This window comes from Camelus ferus, chromosome 8 (genome assembly GCF_009834535.1).
Source record: "Camelus ferus isolate YT-003-E chromosome 8, BCGSAC_Cfer_1.0, whole genome shotgun sequence".
NCBI classification, from domain to species: domain Eukaryota; kingdom Metazoa; phylum Chordata; class Mammalia; order Artiodactyla; family Camelidae; genus Camelus; species Camelus ferus.
The window spans coordinates 58,798,133-58,811,685 of NC_045703.1; positions in this window are offsets into that span (position 1 = coordinate 58,798,133).

Here is a 13,553-nt window from a genome sequence, read left to right on the forward strand (position 1 = left end):
TAGGATTTCTCTCGATATTGTGTCAGAAATGCAGGATGGGAAATCTTACATCTATAGTGCTTCTATTACTTCATACAGCCTTATTCTCAGAGTCATATGATACAACCCCATGCTGCAGGAGAAACAGTCTATACCTAAATATATATATATATATAGTAACAAATGAGTGCTATTATTTTTCTTCTCCTAATTTAACCATGGATACAGTAAAGATGAAAATGTGTTTGATTCCAAGCACTACTGTACTTTAAATTTGATTAAAAAATAAAAACCTTGTTCATTCCACAGCAGCAGACTACACATTTATCTCAACACAGCTGGAACATTCTCTAGGATGGGCCATATGCTAATTCATAAAATAAGACTCAATATAAAAATATTGAAATCATACAAGTATGTTTTCTGACCATCATGGAAATAATGGAAAGAAATTTGGGAAATTCACAAATATAGGGAAATTAAACAACACACTTCTAAATAACCAGAGGGTCAAAGAAGAAATTGCAAGAAAAATTAGAAAATGTTTTGAGACGAAATAAAAGAAGAATACAACATATCAAAACTTATGGGATGCAGCTAAAGCAGTGCTTAAAGGGCAATGTATAGCTGTACAGTGCCTATATTAAAAAAGAAGAAAAGCTCTCTCGATTCAGACCTAGTGTGCAATAACACGGCTAAATGCATGGACAGAATCATCAGTAGATACAGGACCTGTTATGGTTCCTCCTTGGGAATTTGGTAAAGAAAATTGCTATCAGCCTGCATTCTAAGTGCACTTGCTTTTTCTATGTCAAAACAAAGATCAAAAGATGAGCTGTGGGGATTTGGCACTCTAGTTCCTGCAAGAACACAGTAGCTGGTGGTGCCTGAACCTACAACACCACTTCTACCATCACAGCAAAATTCATCAGCTGAAGCCTGAAGGAATTGAAAAACCAGTAGAAGCTCTGGCATTTGAAACATTGCTAACCCATAATATATGAGTTAATTTATGTAACTAAAAGAAGAAGGAACAGAAGAATAGGAAGAAGAGGAAGAAGAAGGAGAAGAAGGAACAGGAGAAGAGAGGGGGAGATAGAAGATGGAGGAGTGAGAAGAGGAGGAGGGAACTAAAATCAATAACCAAATCTTCCACCTTAAGGAACTAGAAAAAGAAGAGAAAATTAAACTCAAAATGATCAGAAAGAATGAATACTAACAAACTGAATCCAGCAACATATAGAAAGATTCCTATACCATGATCAAATGGGGTTTATCTCAGGAATGCAAGGTTGGTTTACCATTCAAAGTCAATTAATATATCATATTAGTAGAATAAAAGACAAAGACCATATAATCATCTCAGTAGACACAGAAAATGCATCTGACAAAATTTAGCAACCTTTTGTGATTTAAAAAAAAAATTTGCTCAACATTCTAAGACTAGAAGGGAACTTCCTCAACCTAATACAAGGCATCTACAAAAAACAACAAAACAAAACAAAATAAAACAAAAACTCATCATACCTAATGGTAAAAGAATGAATGCTTTTCCCCTTAGATCAGGGAAAAAATTTTAGGATATTCAGTTCTATTTAACATTTTACTAAAAGTTCCAGCCAGGGTAATTATGCAAGAAAATGAAATAAAAGCCATGCACATTGAAAAGGAAAAAGCAAAATTACCTCTATTTGTAGATCACATGATTTTGTGCATAAAAATCTTATGAAACCAACTAAAAAAAACTATTAAATAATAAATGAATTCAGCAAGTTTGCAGGATATAAGATCAATATATTTCCATATACTTACAATAAACATTCTGAAAATGAATTTTCAATAGCATTAAAAAGAATAAAATACTTAGGTATAAATTTAACAAAAGGAGTGAAAGATTTATACACTGGACACCACAAAACATTGTTGAAAGAAATTCAAGATCTAATTAAGTGGAAAAACATCCCTTGTTCATACATCAGGACACAATATTTATCAGATAGAAGTACTCCCCAAATTCATCTACATTTTCAGCATAAGCCCTGTAACGGGACCCAGAATAGCCCAAACAATTCAAAAAAAAAAAAAGAACAAAGTTGAAAAACTCACAATGCTCAGTTGGTACAGCTGCTTTAGAAAAAGTTTGGCAGTTCCTCAAAGTTAAACAGAATTACCATATGACTCAACAATATCACTCTTAGGAATATACCCAAGAGAAGTGAAAACACATGTACACACAAAAACTTGTACATGAATATTCATAGCAACATTATTTACTTTTTTAAAAATGGAAAAAACAAGTGTACATCAACTGATGAATGAATAAATAATATGTATATGTCCATACAATGAAATATTGTTTAGAAATAAAAGAAATGAAGTACTGATATACACTACAACATGTTGCTAAGTGAAAGAAGTCGGTCACAAAACACCACTTATTGTATGATTCCATTTATGTAAAATAGCCTCAATTGGCATATTGATGGAGATGTAAAGTGGATTGGTGGTGCTTAGGGCTTGAGGTGAGGCATGGAGGGAGGGAATAGGGACTAACTGCTAACAGGTACAAAGTTTCTTTTCCGGGGCATGAAAATGTTCTAAAATTAGGCTGTGGTGATGGTTTTACAACCCTGTGAAAGCACTCAAATACATTAAATTGTACACTTTAAATGGGTAGATTGTATTTAATGTGAATTCTATTTCAAAAAAAACTGTTTAAATAACAGGACATGGCACCCTACTCTATTCTTTTCTAAATCTACCAGTACTCAGACTATCCCTCAAATCTTTTCAATAGTTTTAGTATTGCTCGTTCAAGCCCTAGCTTTAAAAATTCATGACTTGTAGGAAGCTTTCTTAAAATAACTCCTGTGTTCTATACTGATCCGTTTCTGAATGGACATTTCTTCAGAATGTATTCGGCCGTTTAACCCCTGCTTCTATACTTTTGGTAATTGTTCTGGAGTCATTTTCTCCTTGACATTTCTGAGCCTCGGCTAATTTCCTCAAGTCCTTTACTTTCATTACCTATTGCTGCAGGGCTCCCCTGGACGGCTGATGATTTCATTTGTTCCTGAGCTTACAGTTGGGAGCTCACCAAAACTCACACCCAGTCCATGCAAGCTTTGACCTTAGTCTCTATTCTGGTCAGGGTCCAGGCAGTAAACATCAGGCTGACTGAAAGGGTTTGACAAGAGTTGACTGAAGCACTGTTATACAGAGGTGTGGGCAGGATTAAAGCACAGGGATGGAAAAGCACCAGATTCTAGCAAGCCCATGCCGCCTTGAAGCTTGAAGGAAAAACTGGAGAAAACAATTGTTAAATCAAAGACCATAACCTTGGAAATGGGCTCACTTCTGCCGAGCTCCAGGCTCAGAGGAAGGTAGCAACTGCTGAAACCCTGGCAGGAGTAGGCACTGGTGGGCACAGACAGACACAAACATCCCCCTCTCCTTTTCCCTCTTCCCACTCTCTTATCCTCTACTGTTGACCCAACCCAAAGGAAGCCAGAGAACCAGGACTCGTCTGTAGATGTCAGCCTCCCAGGGGAAAGATGGCAAAGAGGGCAGAGATGGATCTAGAGGGGCTGATGCGGATGGACCAGCACAAGCTCTGACCCACCAGGGTCACTGGTCTCTAAGCCCCAGGGTTCCAGCCTCCAGCTGGGTCTGGGAAACCTCTCCTTGATTGTCAAGGAACATAACTGCTGCCACTTCTCTGTGCCGCTGCTTCTGTACTTTGTGGCGCTTTCAAAAGCAGCTATTATTTCAGTCCCTCAGAAGTCTCTGCAGGGGATCTTTGATCTCGTTGACTTAGGAGAGGTGTCTCTCCCCACCAGTAGTTACAGCCCTTCATTGAGTCTTTCGCCTCCGTTTTCACAGCCTCCTCCACCTGGAAACACAGACAGGTCCCCTCAGGCCTGAGTCAAGGCAGATTTTCTCCTCCATCCCTTCTTCTCCCAGGAGAGCCAGGCTGGGGAACGTATCACCCAACAGCCCCCTCAGAACCACTTCCACCTAGTGACAGTTCTCATGTGTCCCAAGCTGAGCTACACGTCGTTTTGCACTCTCACATCCAGAATTCCTTATCCTCTGTTTCATATTTTATTTGATGCTGGGGCAGCAGTGGGAGGGGATTGTTGTAGAAGGAGCCTCAATATTTGGGGGAAATTGATGACTGTGCTCTGCTTATAATGTACTGATGACCACAGGGGCTACTACCTGGTCAAATAAGACATTTTGCCCCTCCAGATAATATAGTCTGACATTTCTGCCTTCGTATTTCTTTTGTCGTGATCTTGCAATGTGTATTGGCTTATTTTACACTCAGACCTAAAGGGTTCTCTACGCTGTCACCCACTATAGAGTAGTACCATAATTTTTTTACAGGTCTGTTTTAACAAGTTGAAGACCTTCTTATCTTACTTCTGAGTTTGCAACTATTTGCAGATCCTTGAGGTTGCCGAATATCTGACCTCTGTAAAAGTGAAACATCATTAGCTTCGCTGTTACTTTCTCTTTTCCTCTGGAATCATCCAGCAGTTACTGAATTCAGAAGGTTCAATCATGTGTCAAGTTTAAAGAAACAGAAGTAGAAAATGTTATCCAAGCAGATGTTGATGTAAACCTGCAACATTGACACTGCTTGAGAACTTGTCAGAAATGCAAATTCTCAGGCCTGGCCCAGACCTACTAAATCAGACACTCTGGGAACCCTCCAGAAGGTTCTGATGCAGGTTAAAGTTTTGGGTTTTTTTTTTTTAACATTTTTTTTATTGAGTTATAGTCATTTTACAATGTTGTGTCAAGTTCCAGTGTACAGCACAATTTTTCATTTATACATGAACATATATATATTCATTGTCACATTTTTTGTTTTCGCTGTGAACTACCACAAGATCTTGTATATATTTCCCTGTGCTATACAGTATAATCCTGTTTACCTATTTGATACAGGTTAAAGGTTATTTAAACTTTAAATAGTGTTCCAAGGGAGGAGAAAGAGTATGTCTTAGTCTGGGTTCTCTATGGTGCCTAAATGATGGACATCACCATTGGGCGTAGCCTTTGAATTAGCATTCATACCCTTTTGTGTTACTGTCCTAAAAGAAGGCAATGTGGGGCTAGTCTGCGTTCATTCAGTGGCATCACAAATAGTTAACCCACTGAGTATCAGAAACCAGCTGCACCCAAGGATTGGGAGAAATTCATCCTGGCCACAGTATTTGGTCAGTACCTCTGGGATTTATTTGGTGCAATGTGCACAGTAGATACGGGCAAGATGACCAGGCGCTGGTGTTTTTAAGCATGTGTGATGACAGTGTCTTCATCATCCTTGAGTGCCCCAGAGAACTGGCCACTTGCCTCATTCTTAGCACAACCCTCATAGGCAACTGGAGAGGAAGCTGGCAGCCCTGCCTTAAAAGAGCTTACTGTGTACCAAGCTGTCAGACCCATTAAAAAAATGGTATCCTCCTGGAAGAGGATAGTTGTGAACCAGGTTCCATGGCTGCCTCAATATTTTCAAGCATCCTGTTGTGTTTACTTCTCTTCCACTCATGCTGATTCTCAGACTTCAAAAGAGGATGTATGGTTTGTCCTGAGAATCCAGCCCTCCCAGAATAACCTGTCACGCCTCCTTCATGTTGCTAACGGGTAGCTGCTTTTTTAAATTAAGTAATTAAAATTTTTACTCAGCCTCTTAGTCACCTTAACTTGGCTTTATTTTATTTTGGTGGGAAGCAAATCACTTGGCTGGTAGAATTTGGTTTAATTGGTCACTTGGCTCCAGGTGTGATGACTTTTTCATTAATGTTTATTCAACAAATATATTTTATTTAACTTTCCCTGAAATAACCCAGCTGACTCTGATTGCTCAAGATGTGCAGAGCTCTGAGGAGGAGATATGATTCCAGAATTTCTGTGATAATACGAGGGTAAAACTCAAGAGAGAGACACAGCCTGAAGGCTTAGAGATTTAGCCTGGGGATAAGCAAGTCATGCAGCAAACCACAGTGTCCTGTCTTTTTCTCTGGGTTCCAAATCTCTTAGTTCTTCTGTATTCCTCTCTCTCTAGGGTCTTGTGAGTGTGTGTGGGCACACACGCGTGCATGCGTGTTTGTGTTTGTGTATTGCACCTTGTGCAAAATATAATAATGGCATTTTACCACAGTTTTTTTTTTTTAAAAAAAGGTTAAAAAGCAAAAATGCATAATGGCTAACAACATGGCATATCTGAGAACTTACTCTATAATGGGCCCCAGGCAAAACACTTTCTTGTATTATATCAGTGCTTACCAGAACTCAGTAGCTTTTAAAAAATATTTTCTGCTTTTCTTTCTTGCTCTCCAGTTTCTTGTATTTGGAAAATGGAATTGTTTCTTTCCAGCCTCTAAGAGTCTCCCCCTCTATGTGGCCCCATCCGAAATGGTTTGGTGTTTGTAGTTATGCTAACTTGACAAAGAAAGAACATGGAATGCTGAGTGAGAACTGAAGGTTGTTATGATGAAAAATGAGTGATGCGGTCTTCTGAGGTGGACTCTGCAAGACTCTCTTGCCTTTGCGGTAGCAGAGGCCAGGCTGTGGCCTGCTGGCTGTGCCCGCTGTGAGTCACAGAAAGCTCCTTTGCTTATAAATCCATGGAGCTGAAGGTCATGCAGAGGGCTTGCCCACACTAGCTTATTTACTCTAGGATCAGAATCAAGACCTTAGTTAATCTCAGTTATATCAGTGTTTCGTATTTCCCGCCGCCACCCACTTCCACCCAAATTGCTCCTGCACTGGCCCTGCCAGTTGGCCAGAACAGACTGGCAAATGATCATTCCTCAGGACAGCCAGAGCGTGTACATCAGGCTCGGATGCCGTCAGGAGAAATGCAGTTATTCTCATGCCATTGGTAGACTGGCGCTCATGTTAATATGAGGAAAAGAATTGTTCCTCCGCCCTTGTATTAAAAGGCTTAAGGTATGGAGGTCAGTTGTAAATGTTGGACTGGTGACCTCGCCGGCCTGCTGGGTGAGTCAGAGCTCATAAGGTGACATTAAAATAAAACAAAACTCCGGCACTTCAGCTGAGTGAGTGACCTTAGGTGAGCTTCTTAACCTTTATAAATATCCATTTCTTCGTCTTTAAAATGAGTAGCAGCACCACTTACAAAGTATGTTCTAAGAATTAAATAACTCATGAAGGAAGATTTGCTGGTTTATTCACCATTTACTCTGTCCCAGGCTTTGGATATCCCTTTATAGTCATTATCTAAGTGATTTCCAAAAAACCTGAGGAGATAGTCTACATGAACATGCTGAAAACAGTGCCTGGCATGTCGGAAGTGCCCCATAAGTGTGGAATATTGTTTTACTCTTTACTGAGAATCTCTTCTGTCCAGGCACTGTGCTAGGCACTAAGAACAACAAAAGGAAAAAACGATGGAGTTCCTGCCCTCGGGCAGCTCACAGTCTAATTGAAGAGACATTGAAGCAAATTAACAATTAAAGTGCTGCGTGTTGTTTACTGGACTTTTCATGGTGATCATTTCATAATGTATTTGATTATCCGGTCACCATGAAACAAACATAATGTTATACATCAACTCTACGTCAATTAAAAAAAAAGAAGAGAATCTGAAAATAATAATGAAATGAAATAAAATAAAAATGCAGTGGGTTAAGTGCTGTGAGAATGGCATTTGCAGGTTATTTCTCTGGGATGATGGAAGAGGAGCAGGAGGTTCTTGTTGGGGAGAGGGCCAAAAAAACCATCCTGGGAGTTGGGGGGCAGCGTTTGATTATGTCTTGAAGGACAGGTTAAGTGTCAGCAGCAGACAGAGATCCAGTGAGGTACGGAGTGATTGAGGAGAGAGACACTCCAAATGATAATCAGAAAAACCTCCTCCCCGGCCCTGCTGCCCCGAAGAAGGGAAAAAAACAAAAACAAAACCCGGGTCATGGAAATTGGTGGCAGAGGAAAGAGATACCATTTGAGCCAAACCCCAAAGCTAGACTTAGATATTGTGAGGAAACTACATTAGCAGAGGCTGGACGGGGGCTCACGTGAGCCGACGTGACACCCTGATTCTGACATACTCTCCTAGTGTCCAGATCTTTTAAAAAGAGCTTGAATAACCTCTATACTCTCTCCAGTGTCTTAGATTCTCCCTGACTGGGAAAATTCATCTTTAGTGCCAGTTTAAACCTCTTGGCTGCAGTTTTTCTCCATGCTTATTTGTGAATGCGTGTGGCATTTGGTTCAAGAATAACTTAAATCTGTTAGGGTTGTTTTTTTTTTCTTTCCCTACTCTTTGAGGTTTAGCACGTGTTTTCCAAGGTCCTGTGATTCTCAGGTCTTGGTATTTAAATACAACTAACACTCTTCTGGGTGCAAAATACCACCACAAAACTATTTGAAAGATTTCTGGCAAAGAAGAGGAGTGGAGGGCGGGAGGAGAGGGAAGGCACTGAATGAAGTGGCTCTTTGTCTGTATAAATATACAAACCTGTGTCAAGACTCTTTACCCTTCTACTGTCCCTTCAACCCCTCAACAGGTGGCGCGAGCTCATAGACATTTGTAGAGCAGATGGGATGTCATTTTAATGTTGCTTCTAATTGACAAGGGCCTCGCGGTGGCTGTGTGCGTGCGGCCGCATGCCTGAGTTAGGGTGGGCAGTGGAATTAGAAACTGCTACCTGCTCCTTCTGGCAGAGAAGAAAGAGTTGTAATTGTGTCAGCTGGCTAGAACACATCGTGTTAACTCAAAGGCCTTATTTTACTGGTTTTATGTCCCTTGACTTGCCAGTCCTTCCCTCCCCTTTGCATACCTCTGAATTTTGGGCAACTTGAACAAGGAAACCTTGTTCCTCTGAAAATTACCTTGAGCATAAGCTCAGCATTTTCCTGTCCAGATTTTCATAAACAATTCAGGTTGCATTAAATTTACACCAGAAATTAGCTTGTGCTTCTCAGAAATGGTCCAAAGAGGAAGTGAAAAGGGCTGGGAAGTAGCTCAAGCAGTCCTTGGAGTCTAGCAGGTATTCGAATCAGAGGATAAACAACACAGAGTCGGAAGTTCTGTCCCCGAGCAGCCGTAATTTTTGCAATTCTCATTCTATAAGCCATATGGTGAGTAGATGCAGCCCCACTTCCTGTAGGGAACACATGCAATGCCAAGACCACAGCCACCTCCACCTCCTCACTCAGCATCCATGAGGACCCTGCACGCTAATTAGAATACTGTTGTTTATACAAAACAGAGCAGAAAACACTTATTTGATCAGTTGAGGAACGATCTTTTAAATTGTATGGGTTCCTTCAATCATTCAGCTTCTTGGAAGAAAACAAATCCCAATTATTAATCATATCCTATTAGATCAGACTTGAAAACAATTTATATGATAATGAGGAATTTACCGAGCCCGCTGAGTGTATTCTTTTGTGCCTGAGTCTAGGGGTTATTTCTAAGACCTTCATGGTCATTTTCCTCTAATCAAGGGCATACGTTTTCATTTTAGGCCCTCAGACAAATTTTGGAAATAGATGTCTTTTTATTTCTTCCTTTCTTCTCCACCCAATTTCATTACTGTGTCCTTAACTCAAGAGGAGGAAAAGAAAGAGAGGATGGAGTTAGAATAACTTACTCTCTCCTAAGCCCCAAGTCTATTAATGAAAAATAGTAGAAATGATTTTTTTTTACAGTAGTGAGTGAGCTGCAAACATCCAAGGGATACAGCGAGTTACTCTTCATCATTAGTATTAAACAGAATTGAAATAAAACTTTAATAACCACTATTATCATTTATTCAGTGCTCCCTTTAAGCCAGGGAGATAGAGTATTGACTGCTTTTCCACATAACAACAATAAAAGTAGCGAATATATTTTTATTGATCATCTACTATATGCCACTCCTCGTGTCAAGTTCTTTTTGCAAACTATCTCATTTATTCCTCTCATCAATACTATGTCATACTAATAACTATTATGTATAAAATAGATATACAACAAGTTTCTTCTGTATAGCCCAAGGAACTACATTCAATATCTTGTAGTAATCTATAATGAAAAAGAATATGAAAATGAACATATGTATGTTCATGTGTGACTGAAACATTATGCTGTACACAAGAAATTGACACATTGTAAACTGACTATACTTCAATTTAAAAAAAAAAGCCATAGATATTTTCATTAACCTCATTTTATAATTGAAGAAAGTGAGACTTAAGAGAATACTGGATAAAGGTTGAACTTGAAGAGTCAAAATCTATGTGACCCTTTGATGAATCCTTAAATGGACAGGTTTCATTTGTTTCTTCCTTTCTTTGTTTCTGATGCAAGTAACCCCATTAATTGACCAGTTTTATATAAATTCAAGATATTTTAAGCTTAAAGGATTTTCTTACCTTGGCTGTAGGAACTTTCTTGGCCTGTCAAAATCTCAGAAATAGGACTAACCCACCACACCCCTGAACATTTCTGCTTTCAAGAATCCTGTGCTCTGGCCCAGCAGACTCTTCTCCCTCACAATGCTGAGGATACAGGAATCCTTTTCCTCACTGATTTCCTGGCACATCAGTGTTTTCAAACTAGAATCAAAATAGAGTCTGAATATTACTGCTGCCTAGCCTGATTTAAAACTTTCATTATTTTTCCAAAGGATTTATTTAAAATATAAGATTACTGAAGTCAGATCACCATGTTTACTACTGAACGTCAAGTTTACTCTTATCTAGGTTTTTCCAGTTGGAGGCAGCTTCCACGGTCTTCCCTGCGTTTTTTGCGTTTTGGATGGGAGAGGCTGACTGGAAACCCACCAGCATCCCCAGCGGAGGCTGTGCGGGGCAGACCGGTCTCTTTATTTTTAATTTGCCGTATATGAAGGGAGCTGCTCTGTAGCTGTTTTCAGTCTAGACAGGATATGATGATAATAGCACAAATAAAAGTTCATGTATTCCAGCCAGGGACAAATTAAGTGGGTGCAGAGCATAGATATATGTCCTGCTGTCAGTGACATGGAGCAGCACGTGGCCCACCACAGGGCATGGTGCCCAGATTAACTGGCTTGCCCAGAACACATCTATGATTAGAAGAAAGCTCTCAGGAACTACTGGGCAGTGTGCATTTGGACTCTCAAATTTTTTTCTCATAGGCACTGAAAGTTAGATATTTTATTTTATAGACCAGGAGAATGAGTGGCGTTTGACACCATTGGTTTATGAAATGTTTTGCTGGTTTTCTTTCATAAGTTTTAGATCTTTCTGGGAGACACTGGCCACCATATGTTGAGATGATGCAGGGAGTATTAACTATTGCTTTGCGAAGGTGGCCAAGCCCTGGCACAGTCGGGGATTACAGAATTAGGGGGAGAGGGGTGTATCTTGAGTATAAGCATGAGCGAACGATCAAAGTGAGGCTTTTTATGTCACACGAGCTCCTGAAATAGAACCCCCGGGATTGCTGTGCTTTAGAAACACTGCCGTTTGTGCCTGGAGGAGTATAACAGTGATCAGACATGGCACCTGGCTGCCTGCACTCCACTCTGAATCAGCTGGAAAGGGAAGGAATCATGAGAAATAGCCAACGGCCCAGAGCAACTTCAAAAATAGTGTCTCTCCGTGGAAAAGCTGGAGATGAATAGTAAAGAGGTTAGACACTGTATCCAAAGAAAATCAAGGGTGAAATTGCTTGTGTTGCTGACCAAAGGCTAAATGCTTCTCTTGGATGCAGACAAGCAATTCCAAGGGCCTCCGCAGAACCTGGGTGTGCATGAGCCAGCGATAAAATTCAGCCCAATAAAGAGCTCTTGTTAATCTGTGACACTGTGTTTATCATCAAACCTGCAAAACCAGGAAAGTTAAACACTGTGGGTGGATCAAAAGAGGTGGTCCCTGAATATTTATTATTATTAAGGAATTTTGAGGAAATATGGAGAAAACCTTTTAAAATAGGACTCCCAGCAGCTCCTGCTTGCTTTTTTTGGATGCTGGATGCTCTCAGGTTCCATTCCTTAAAATTTGACCGTCGTGCACTCCATTTCCTTTTTGTACATTCAACAACATATAAACTTTTTGCAACACATTCTGTTGTTTAACAGTGAGGCATTCAAGAGTGATCAGAAGTAATCAAAAAGGTTATGCTTTCTGAGACGGGGTTTTGAGAAAAACCCTTTCTTTGTCTCTCAGCTTCAGGAACTCAATCCTTCCAATTCTTACAGTTCTTTACATGGAGAATCTAAAAGTCTAGGACTTTAAGTGAGTGCTGAGAATTCCTGCCCACACAGTACATCAGAGACCTTGCCGTCTAAGGTGCTGGTATCCTGTGCTTTGATCTCTGCCACTCTCATCCACTGAGGTATTCAGTCAGTCAGTCAGTCAGTCAAGTGTCTGGCTGGCATTGAATTTGGCTCCATGAAGGCTTGACTCTGGAGGTGGAATAGTAGCAGGCATGTTTCAGAAGGTGGTGAATAGGCAACATTACAAAATATATCAGAGGTGGGTATAGCTCAGTGTAGGGTGACTGCTTAGCATGCATGAAGTCCTGGGTTCAATCCCCAGTACTTCCATTAGTAAATAAATAAATAAATAAACCTAATTACCTGGCCCCCCCAAAAGAATTCTCTCTATATATAATCTATAGGGTCAGATGTATACACAGTAAACACAATGAATATTAGCTATTAGCATTAACTTTAGCTGTGCTTATCATTAAACAACGTAGTAATAATGTAGAAAATTATTCAAAGACAATTTAATTCGAAGTCCCACCATCCCAATGCATGACCAGTTTTTATTTTACATTTATTTATATATTTGTTCAAAAAATACTCACTGAGCTTCTGCTCTATTGCAAACATTGGTGTATAATATTTGCAGGTCCTCCTCTCACCTTTGTATATATACACCCCTGATTTCTCTGAGTTAGGTTTTTTATACAGAGGGTATTTTCTCATGGTGTTACATGTTCTTTATATTAACATTTTAATCAGTAGATATTATTCCTTCAAAATCATCATTTATTTGACCATTCTTCTCTTGTGGAATATAAAGCTTCTTTCTAAATTTTCAATATGATAAAAAAAAATGCAGTAATAAGCCTCTGAGCACAGAGCTTCTGATTTCTTTCCAATAATTTACCAGAATAAATTCCCAGGAATCTAAATACTGGATCAGAGGATATGCACATTTTTACGGATTTTGATGCATCCTGCCAAATTTCCAAACCTTGTACCAATTTACATTTATAATTTTCTTTATATCAGTCACGTTCCATTGCCACCTTCATGAAGATACTGCTTAACTTCTAGATGGAGAATTGAGGAACACTATAGTCTCATCAAGAATTCATGCATAAGCCACATCTTATGAGCCACCTTCCAGATGGCTTAACCCAACCATTATATAAATAACTTCCACTAAGTAAGAAAGCTATTTCCTCCTCCCCAGATCTTTAGCATCTCCTATTTCCTTATTCCTTATTCCCTAAGACAATTCCTATACTGAAACACACACTCATAGTATTACAGAGCGTTAGAAATGGAAGCAACCTCAAGTATCTCTTTTTACCCCCTTTATGTTAGCATTAAGGA